The sequence below is a fragment of the Eleutherodactylus coqui genome, chromosome 11, assembly GCF_035609145.1.
Source record: "Eleutherodactylus coqui strain aEleCoq1 chromosome 11, aEleCoq1.hap1, whole genome shotgun sequence".
Taxonomy (NCBI): Eukaryota; Metazoa; Chordata; class Amphibia; order Anura; family Eleutherodactylidae; genus Eleutherodactylus; species Eleutherodactylus coqui.
In genome coordinates this window covers 141,642,851-141,654,280 of record NC_089847.1, presented here as the reverse complement: position 1 = coordinate 141,654,280, position 11,430 = coordinate 141,642,851, and positions in this window count along the sequence as shown.

Below are 11,430 nucleotides of genomic sequence, written 5' to 3'. Positions count from 1 at the left end.
TCGCAGGGAGGAGTATAATAAGTTATGATCGTCGCAGGGAGGAGTATAATAAGTTGCAGGGAGGAGTGCAATAAGTTATAATAGTTGCAGGGAGGAGTATAATAAGTTGCAGGGAGGAGTGTAATAAGTTATAACAGTTGCAGGGAGGAGTATAATAAGTTGCAGGGAGGACTGTAATAAGTTATAATACTTGGAGGGAGGAGTATAGTAAGTTGCAGGGAGGAGTGTAATAATAGTTGCAGGGAGGAGTATAAGTTGTAGGGAGGAGCGTAATAAGTTATAATAGTTGCAGAGAGGAGTGTAATAAGTTACAATAGTCGCAGAGAGGAGTATAAGTTGCAGGGAGGAGTGTAATAAGTTATAATAGTTGCAGGGAGGAGTATAATAAGTTGCAGGGAGGAGTGTAATAAGTTATTATAGTCGCAGGGAGGAGTATAATAAGTTGCAGGGAGGAGTGTAATAAGTTATAATAGTCGCAGGGAGAAGTGTAATAAGTTATAATAGTCGCAGGTAGCAGTATAATAAGTTATAATAGTCACAGGGAGGAGTGTAATAAGTTGCAGGGAGGAGTGTAATAAGTTATACTAGTTGCAGGGAGGAGTGTAATAAGTTAGAATAGTGGCAGGGAGGTGTTAATAAGGTATAATAGTCGCAGGAAGGAGTATAATAAGTTGCAGGGAGGAGTGTAAAAAGTTATAATAGTCGCAGGGAGGAGTATAATAAGTTGCAGGGAGGAGTTAATAAGGTATAATAGTCCCAGGGAGGAGTATAATAAGTTGCAGGGAGGAGTGTAATAAGTTATAATAGTCGCAGAGAGGAGTGTAATAAGTTGCAGGGAGGAGTGTAATAAGTTATACTAGTTGCAGGGAAGAGTGTAATAAGTTATAATAGTTGCAGGGAGGAGTAAAATAAGTTACAGGGAGTCGTGCAATAAGTTATAATAGTTGCAGGAAGGAGTATAATAAGTTGCAGGGAGGAGTGTAATAAGTTATAATAGTCGCAGGGAGGAGTATAATAAGTTGCAGGGAGAAGTGTAATAAGTTATAATAGTCGCAGGGAGGAGTGTAATAAGTTAAAATAGTTGCAGGTAGGAGTATAATAAGTTGAAGGGAGGAGTGTAATAAGTTATAATAGTCGCAGGGAGGAGTATAATAAGTTATAATAGTTGCAGAGAGGAGTATAATAAGTTGAAGGGAGGAGTGTAATAAGTTATAATAGTCGCAGGGAGGAGTATAATAAGTTATAATAGTTGCAGGGAGGAGTATAATAAGTTGAAAGGAGGAGTGTAATAAGTTATAATAGTCGCAGGGAGGAGTATAATAAGTTATAATAGTTGCAGGGAGGAGTATAATAAGTTATAATAGTTGCAGGGAGGAGTATAATAAGTTGCAGGGAGGACTGTAATAAGTTATAATACTTGCAGGGAGGAGTATAGTAAGTTGCAGGGAGGAGTGTATTAATAGTTGCAGGGAGGAGTATAAGTTGTAGGGAGGAGCGTAATAAGTTATAATAGTTGCAGGGAGGAGTGTAATAAGTTACAATAGTCGCAGGGAGGAGTATAATAAGTTGCAGGGAGGAGTGTAATAAGTTATAATAGTCGCAGGGAGGAGTATAGTAAGTTGCATGGAGGAGTGTAATAAGTTGCGGGGAGGAGTGTAATACGTTACAGGGAGGAGTGTAATAAGTTATAATAGTCGCAGGGAGGAGTATAATAAGTTACAGGGAGGAGTGTAATAAGTTATAATAGTCGCAGGGAGGAGTATAATAAGTTGCAGGGAGGAGTGTAATAAGTTATAAAAGTTGCAGGGAGGAGTATAATAGGTTGCAGGGATGAGTGTAATAAGTTATTATAGTCGCAGGGAGGAGTATAATAAGTTGCAGGGAGGAGTGTAATAAGTTATAATAGTCGCAGGGAGGAGTATAATAGGTTGCAGGGATGAGTGTAATAAGTTATTATAGTCGCAGGGAGGAGTATAATAAGTTATAATAGGTCGCGGGGACGAGTGTAATAAGTTATAATAGTCGCAGCGAGGAGTATAATAAGTTATAATAGTCGCAGGGAGGAGTATAATAAGTTATAATAGTCGCAGGGAGGAGTATAAGTTGTAGGGAGGAGCGTAATAAATTATAATAGTTGTAGGGAGGAGTGCAATAAGTTATATTAGTCGCAGGGAGTTGTATAATAAGTTGCGGGGAGGACTGTAATAAGTTATAATAGTCACAGGGAGGAGTGTAATAAGGTATAATAGTCGCAGGGAGGAGTGTAATAAGTTGCAGGGAGGCGTATAATAAGTAATTGTAGTTCTAAAGAGGAGTGTAATAAGTTATAATAGTTGCAGGGAGGAGTGTAATAAGTTATAATAGTTGAAGGGAGGAGTGTAATAAGTTATAATAGTTGCAAGGAGGAGTATAATAAGTTATAATAGTTGCAAGGAGGAGTATAATAAGTTATGATAGTCGCAGGGAGGAGTATAATAAGTTATGATCGTCGCAGGGAGGAGTATAATAAGTTGCAGGGAGGAGTGCAATAAGTTATAATAGTTGCAGGGAGGAGTATAATAAGTTGCAGGGAGGAGTGTAATAAGTTATAACAGTTGCAGGGAAGAGTATAATAAGTTGCAGGGAGGACTGTAATAAGTTATAATACTTGCAGAGAGGAGTATAGTAAGTTGCAGTGAGGAGTATAATAATAGTTGCAGGGAGGAGTATAAGTTGTAGGTAGGAGCGTAATAAGTTATAATAGTTGCAGGGAGGAGTGTAATAAGTTACAATAGTCGCAGAGAGGAGTATAAGTTGCAGGGAGGAGTGTAATAAGTTATAATAGTTGCAGGGAGGAGTATAATAAGTTGCAGGGAGGAGTGTAATAAGTTATTATAGTCGCAGGGAGGAGTATAATAAGTTGCAGGGAGGAGTGTAATAAGTTATAATAGTCGCAGGGAGAAGTGTAATAAGTTATAATAGTCGCAGGTAGCAGTATAATAAGTTGCAGGGAGGAGTGTAATAAGTTATACTAGTTGCAGGGAGGAGTGTAATAAGTTAGAATAGTGGCAGGGAGGTGTTAATAAGGTATAATAGTCGCAGGGAGGAGTGTAATAAGTTATAATAGTCGCAGGGAGGAGTATAATAAGTTGCAGGGAGGAGTTAATAAGGTATAATAGTCGCAGGGAGGAGTGTAATAAGTTGCAGGGAGGAGTGTAATAAGTTATACTAGTTGCAGGGAAGAGTGTAATAAGTTATAATAGTTGCAGGGAGGAGTAAAATAAGTTACAGGGAGTCGTGCAATAAGTTATAATAGTTGCAGGTAGGAGTATAATAAGTTGCAGGGAGGAGTGTAATAAGTTATAATAGTCGCAGGGAGGAGTATAATAAGTTGCAGGGAGGAGTGTAATAAGTTAAAATAGTTGCAGGTAGGAGTATAATAAGTTATAATAGTCGCAGGGAGGAGTAAAATAAGTCACAGGGAGGAGTATAATAAGTTATAATAGTCGCAGGGAGGAGTGTAATAAGTTATAATAGTTGCAGGGAGGAGTATAAGAAGTTGCAGGGAGGAGTGTAATAAGTTATAATACTTGCAGGGAGGAGTAAATTAAGTTGCAGGGAGTAGTGTAATAAGTTATAATAGTCACAGCGAGGAGTATAATAAGTCGCAGGGAGGAGTATAAGTTATAATAGTCGCAGGGAGGAGTATAATAAGTTGCAGGGAGGAGTGTAATAAGTAATAATAGTTGCAGGGAGGCGATAATAAGTTATATTAGTCGCAGGGAGGAGTATAACAAGTTATAATAGTCACAGGGAAGAGTATAATAAGTTATTATAGTTGCAGGGAGGAGTGTAATAAGTTATAATAGTTGTAGGGTGGAGTATAATAAGTTATAATAGTCACAGGGAGGAGTATAATAAGTTATTATAGTTGCAGGGAGGAGAATAATATGTTGCTTGGAGGAGTTAATAAGTTATAATAGTTGCAGGGAGGAGTATAATAAGTTGCAGGGAGGAGTGTAATATGTTATAATAGTCGCAGGGAGGAGTATAATAAGTTGCATGGAGGAGTTAAGAAGTTATTATAGTTGAAGGGAGGAGTTAATAAGTTATAATAGTTGAAGGGAGGAGTTAATAAGTTATAATAAGTTGCAGGGAGAAGTATAATAAGTTATAATAGTCGCAGGGAGGAGTGTAATAAGTTATAATAGTCGCAGGGAGGAGTATAATAAGTTATAATAGTCGCAGGGAGGAGTATAATAAGTTGCAGGGAGGAGTGTAATAAGTTAAAATAGTTGCAGGTAGGAGTATAATAAGTTATAATAGTCGCAGGGAGGAGTATAATAAGTTATAATAGTCGCAGGGAGGAGTATAAGTTACAGGGAGGAGTGTAATAAGTTATAATAGTCGCAGGGAGGAGTATAATAAGTTACAGGGAGGAGAATAATAAGTTATAAAAGTTGCAGAGAGGAGTGTAATAAGTTATAATAGTCGCAGGGAGGAGTGTAATAAGTTGTGGGGAGGAGTGTAATAAGTTATAATAGTCGCAGGGAGGAGTATAATAAGTTATAATAGTCGCAGGGAGGAGTATAATAAGTTATAATAGTCGCAGGAAGGAGTATAAGTTGTAGGGAGGAGCGTAATAAATTATAATAGTTGTAGGGAGGAGTGCAATAAGTTATAATAGTCGCAGGGAGTTGTATAATAAGTTGCGGGGAGGACTGTAATAAGTTATAATAGTCACAGGGAGGAGTGTAATAAGGTATAATAGTCGCAGGGAGGAGTGTAATAAGTTGCAGGGAGGAGTATAATAAGTAATTGTAGTTCTAAAGAGGAGTGTAATAAGTTATAATAGTTGCAGGGAGGAGTGTAATAAGTTATAATAGTTGCAAGGAGGAGTATAATAAGTTATAATAGTTGCAAGGAGGAGTATAATAAGTTATAATAGTTGCAAGGAGGAGTATAATAAGTTATGATAGTTGCAAGGAGGAGTATAATAAGTTATGATCGTCGCAGGGAGGAGTATAATAAGTTGCAGGGAGGAGTGCAATAAGTTATAATAGTTGCAGGGAGGAGTATAATAAGTTGCAGGGAGGAGTGTAATAAGTTATAACAGTTGCAGGGAGGAGTATAATAAGTTGCAGGGAGGACTGTAATAAGTTATAATACTTGCAGGGAGGAGTATAGTAAGTTGCAGGGAGGAGTGTAATAATAGTTGCAGGGAGGAGTATAAGTTGTAGGGAGGAGCGTAATAAGTTATAATAGTTGCAGGGAGGAGTGTAATAAGTTACAATAGTCGCAGAGAGGAGTATAAGTTGCAGGGAGGAGTGTAATAAGTTATAATAGTTGCAGGGAGGAGTGTAATAAGTTGCAGGGAGGAGTGTAATAAGTTATTATAGTCGCAGGGAGGAGTATAATAAGTTGCAGGGAGGAGTGTAATAAGTTATAATAGTCGCAGGGAGAAGTGTAATAAGTTATAATAGTCGCAGGTAGCAGTATAATAAGTTATAATAGTCACAGGGAGGAGTGTAATAAGTTGCAGGGAGGAGTGTAATAAGTTATACTAGTTGCAGGGAGGAGTGTAATAAGTTAGAATAGTGGCAGGGAGGTGTTAATAAGGTATAATAGTCGCAGGGAGGAGTATAATAAGTTGCAGGGAGGAGTGTAAAAAGTTATAATAGTCGCAGGGAGGAGTATAATAAGTTGCAGGGAGGAGTTAATAAGGTATAATAGTCGCAGGGAGGAGTATAATAAGTTGCAGGGAGGAGTGTAATAAGTTATAATAGTCGCAGGGAGGAGTGTAATAAGTTGCAGGGAGGAGTGTAATAAGTTATACTAGTTGCAGGGAAGAGTGTAATAAGTTATAATAGTTGCAGGGAGGAGTAAAATAAGTTACAGGGAGTCGTGCAATAAGTTATAATAGTTGCAGGTAGGAGTATAATAAGTTGCAGGGAGAAGTGTAATAAGTTATAATAGTCGCAGGGAGGAGTATAATAAGTTGCAGGGAGAAGTGTAATAAGTTATAATAGTCGCAGGGAGGAGTGTAATAAGTTAAAATAGTTGCAGGTAGGAGTATAATAAGTTGAAGGGAGGAGTGTAATAAGTTATAATAGTCGCAGGGAGGAGTATAATAAGTTATAATAGTTGCAGAGAGGAGTATAATAAGTTGAAGGGAGGAGTGTAATAAGTTATAATAGTCGCAGGGAGGAGTATAATAAGTTATAATAGTTGCAGGGAGGAGTATAATAAGTTGAAAGGAGGAGTGTAATAAGTTATAATAGTCGCAGGGAGGAGTATAATAAGTTATAATAGTTGCAGGGAGGAGTATAATAAGTTGCAGGGAGGACTGTAATAAGTTATAATACTTGGAGGGAGGAGTATAGTAAGTTGCAGGGAGGAGTGTATTAATAGTTGCAGGGAGGAGTATAAGTTGTAGGGAGGAGCGTAATAAGTTATAATAGTTGCAGGGAGGAGTGTAATAAGTTACAATAGTCGCAGGGAGGAGTATAATAAGTTGCAGGGAGGAGTGTAATAAGTTATTATAGTTGCAGGGAGGAGTATAATAAGTTCAGGGAGGAGTGTAATAAGTTATAATAGTCGCAGGGAGGAGTATAATAAGTTACAGGGAGGAGTGTAATAAGTTGCGGGGAGGAGTGTAATACGTTACAGGGAGGAGTGTAATAAGTTATAATAGTCGCAGGGAGGAGTATAATAAGTTACAGGGAGGAGTGTAATAAGTTATAATAGTCGCAGGGAGGAGTATAATAAGTTGCAGGGATGAGTGTAATAAGTTATTATAGTCGCAGGGAAGAGTATAATAAGTTGCAGGGAGGAGTGTAATAAGTTATAATAGTCGCAGGGAGGAGTATAATAAGTTGCAGGGAGGAGTGTAATAAGTTATAATAGTCGCAGGGAGGAGTATAATAGGTTGCAGGGATGAGTGTAATAAGTTATTATAGTCGCAGGGAGGAGTATAATAAGTTATAATAGGTCGCGGGGACGAGTGTAATAAGTTATAATAGTCGCAGCGAGGAGTATAATAAGTTATAATAGTCGCAGGGAGGAGTATAATAAGTTATAATAGTCGCAGGGAGGAGTATAAGTTGTAGGGAGGAGCGTAATAAATTATAATAGTTGTAGGGAGGAGTGCAATAAGTTATAATAGTCGCAGGGAGTTGTATAATAAGTTGCGGGGAGGACTGTAATAAGTTATAATAGTCACAGGGAGGAGTGTAATAAGGTATAATAGTCGCAGGGAGGAGTGTAATAAGTTGCAGGGAGGAGTATAATAAGTAATTGTAGTTCTAAAGAGGAGTGTAATAAGTTATAATAGTCGCAGGTAGCAGTATAATAAGTTATAATAGTCACAGGGAGGAGTGTAATAAGTTGCAGGGAGGAGTGTAATAAGTTATACTAGTTGCAGGGAGGAGTGTAATAAGTTAGAATAGTGGCAGGGAGGTGTTAATAAGGTATAATAGTCGCAGGGAGGAGTATAATAAGTTGCAGGGAGGAGTGTAAAAAGTTATAATAGTCGCAGGGAGGAGTATAATAAGTTGCAGGGAGGAGTTAATAAGGTATAATAGTCGCAGGGAGGAGTATAATAAGTTGCAGGGAGGAGTGTAATAAGTTATAATAGTCGCAGGGAGGAGTGTAATAAGTTGCAGGGAGGAGTGTAATAAGTTATACTAGTTGCAGGGAGGAGTAAAATAAGTTACAGGGAGTCGTGCAATAAGTTATAATAGTTGCAGGTAGGAGTATAATAAGTTGCAGGGAGGAGTGTAATAAGTTATAATAGTCGCAGGGAGGAGTATAATAAGTTGCAGGGAGGAGTGTAATAAGTTATAATAGTCGCAGGGAGGAGTGTAATAAGTTAAAATAGTTGCAGGTAGGAGTATAATAAGTTGAAGGGAGGAGTGTAATAAGTTATAATAGTCGCAGGGAGGAGTATAATAAGTTATAATAGTTGCAGGGAGGAGTATAATAAGTTGAAGGGAGGAGTGTAATAAGTTATAATAGTCGCAGGGAGGAGTATAATAAGTTATAATAGTTGCAGGGAGGAGTATAATAAGTTGCAGGGAGGAGTGTAATAAGTTATAAAACTTGCAGGAAGGAGTATAATAAGTTGCAGGGAGGACTGTAATAAGTTATAATACTTGCAGCGAGGAGTATAGTAAGTTGCAGGGAGGAGTGTATTAATAGTTGCAGGGAGGAGTATAAGTTGTAGGGAGGAGCGTAATAAGTTATAATAGTTGCAGGGAGGAGTGTAATAAGTTACAATAGTCGCAGGGAGGAGTATAATAAGTTGCAGGGAAGAGTGTAATAAGTTATTATAGTTGCAGGGAGGAGTATAATAAGTTACAGGGAGGAGTGTAATAAGTTATAATAGTCGCAGGGAGGAGTATAATAAGTTGAGGGAGGAGTGTAATAAGTTATAATAGTCGCAGGGAGGAGTATAATAAGTTACAGGGAGGAGTGTAATAAGTTGCGGGGAGGAGTGTAATACGTTACAGGGAGGAGTGTAATAAGTTATAATAGTCGCAGGGAGGAGTATAATAAGTTACAGGGAGGAGTGTAATAAGTTATAATAGTTGCAGGGAGGAGTATAAGAAGTTGCAGGGAGGAGTGTAATAAGTTATAATACTTGCAGGGAGGAGTATAATAAGTCGCAGGGAGGAGTATAAGTTATAATAGTCGCAGGGAGGAGTATAATAAGTTGCAGGGAGGAGTGTAATAAGTAATAATAGTTGCAGGGAGGCGATAATAAGTTATATTAGTCGCAGGGAGGAGTATAACAAGTTATAATAGTCACAGGGAGGAGTATAATAAGTTATTATAGTTGCAGGGAGGAGTGTAATAAGTTATAATAGTTGTAGGGTGGAGTATAATAAGTTATAATAGTCACAGGGAGGAGTATAATAAGTTATTATAGTTGCAGGGAGGAGTATAATAAGTTATTATAGTTGCAGGGAGGAGTATAATAAGTCACAGGGAGGAGAATAATATGTTGCTTGGAGGAGTTAATAAGTTATAATAGTTGCAGGGAGGAGTATAATAAGTTGCAGGGAGGAGTGTAATAAGTTATAATAGTCGCAGGGAGGAGTATAGTAAGTTGCATGGAGGAGTTAAGAAGTTATTATAGTTGAAGGGAGGAGTTAATAAGTTATAATAGTTGAAGGGAGGAGTTAATAAGTTATAATAAGTTGCAGGGAGGAGTTAATAAGTTATAATAAGTTGCAGGGAGAAGTATAATAAGTTAAAATAGTCGCAGGGAGAAGTATAAGTTACAGGGAGGAGTGTAATAAGTTATAATAGTCGCAGGGAGGAGTGTAATAAGTTATAATAGTCGCAGGGAGGAGTATAATAAGTTATAATAGTCGCAGGGAGGAGTATAAGTTACAGGGAGGAGTGTAATAAGTTATAATAGTCGCAGGGAGGAGTGTAATAAGTTGTGGGGAGGAGTGTAATAAGTTATAATAGTCGCAGGGAGGAGTATAATAAGTTACAGGGAGGAGTGTAATAAGTTATAATAGTCGCAGGGAGGAGTGTAATAAGTTGCGGGGAGGAGTGTAATAAGTTATAATAGTCGCAGTGAGGAGTATAATAAGTTACAGGGAGGAGTGTAATAAGTTATATTAGTCGCAGGGAGGAGTATAATAAGTTACAGAGAGGAGTATAAGAAGTTATAATAGTTGCAGAGAGGAGTGTAATAAGTTATATTAGTCGCAGGGAGGAGTATAATAAGTTACAGAGAGGAGTATAAGAAGTTATAATAGTCGCAGGGAGGAGTGTAATAAGTTATAATAGTCGCAGGGAGGAGTGTAATAAGTTATAATAGTCGCAGGGAGGAGTGCAATAAGTTATAATAGTCTCGGGGAGGAGTCCTAGAAGTTGGAGGGGCGCGGGGAGGAGTATAATAAGTTATAATAGTCGCAGGGAGGAGTGTAATAAGTTATAATAGTCGCAGGGAGGAGTCCTAGAAGTTGGAGGGGTGCGGGGAGGAGTATAATAAGTCGCAGGGAGGAGTATAATAAGTTGCAGGGAGGAGTGTAATAAGTTATAATAGTCGCAGGGAGGAGTATAATAAGTTGCATGGAGGAGTTAAGAAGTTATTATAGTTGAAGGGAGGAGTTAAGAAGTTATAATAGTCGCAGTGAGTTGTATAATAAGTTGCGGGGAGGACTGTAATAAGTTATAATAGTCACAGGGAGGAGTGTAATAAGTTGCAGGGAGGATTATAATAAGTAATTGTAGTTGCAAAGAGGAGTGTAATAAGCTATAATAGTTGCAGGGAGGAGTGTAATAAGTTATAATAATTGCAGGGAGGAGTGTAATAAGATATAATAGTCGCTGGGAGGAGTAAAATAAGTTACAGGGAGGAGTGTAATACGTTGCGGGGAGGAGTTTAATATGTTATAATAGTCACAGGGTGGAGGAGTGTAATAAGTTGCGGGGAGTAGTACAATAAGTTATAATAGTTGCAGTGAGTTGTATAATAGGTTGCGGGGAGGACTGTACTAAGTTATCATAGTCGCAGGGAGGAGTGTAATAAGTTGCAGGGAGGAGTATAATAAGTTGCAGGGAGGAGTATAATAAGTAATTGTAGTTCTAAAGAGGAGTGTAATAAGTTATAATAGTTGCAGGGAGGAGTGTAACAAGTTATAATAGTTGAAGGGAGGAGTATAATAAGTTATGATCGTCGCAGGGAGGAGTATAATAAGTTGCAGGGAGGAGTCTAATAAGTTATGATCGTCGCAGGGAGGAGTATAATAAGTTATGATCGTCGCAGGGAGGAGTATAATAAGTTGCAGGGAGGAGTCTAATAAGTTATAATAGTTGCAGGGAGGAGTATAATAAGTTGCAGGGAGGAGTATAATAAGTTGCAGGGAGGAGTGTAATAAGTTATAATACTTGCAGGGAGAAGTATAGTAAGTTGCAGGGAGGAGTGTATTAATAGTTGCAGGGAGGAGTATAAGTTGTAGGGAGGAGCGTAATAAGTTATAATAGTCGCGGGGAGGAGTGTAATAAGTTATAATAGTTGCAGGGAGGAGTGTAATAAGTTATAATAGTCGCAGGGAGGAGTATAATAAGTTGCGGGGAGGAGTGTAATAAGTTATAATAGTCGCGGGGAGGAGTGTAATAAGTTAGAATAGTCGCAGGGAGGAGTGTAATAAGTTATAATAGTCGCGGGGAGGAGTGTAATAAGTTATAATAGTCGCAGGGAGGAGTGTAATAAGTTATAATAGTCGCGGGGAGGAGTGTAATAAGTTATAACAGTCGCGGGGAGGAGTGTAATAAGTTATAATGCTCGCGGGGAGGAGTCCCAGAAGTTGGAGGGGCGCGGGGAGGAGTGTAATAAGTTATAATAGTCGCAGGGAGGAGTGTAATAAGTTATAATAGTCGCAGGGAGGAGTGTAATAAGTTATAATAGTCGCGGGGAGGAGTGTAATAAGT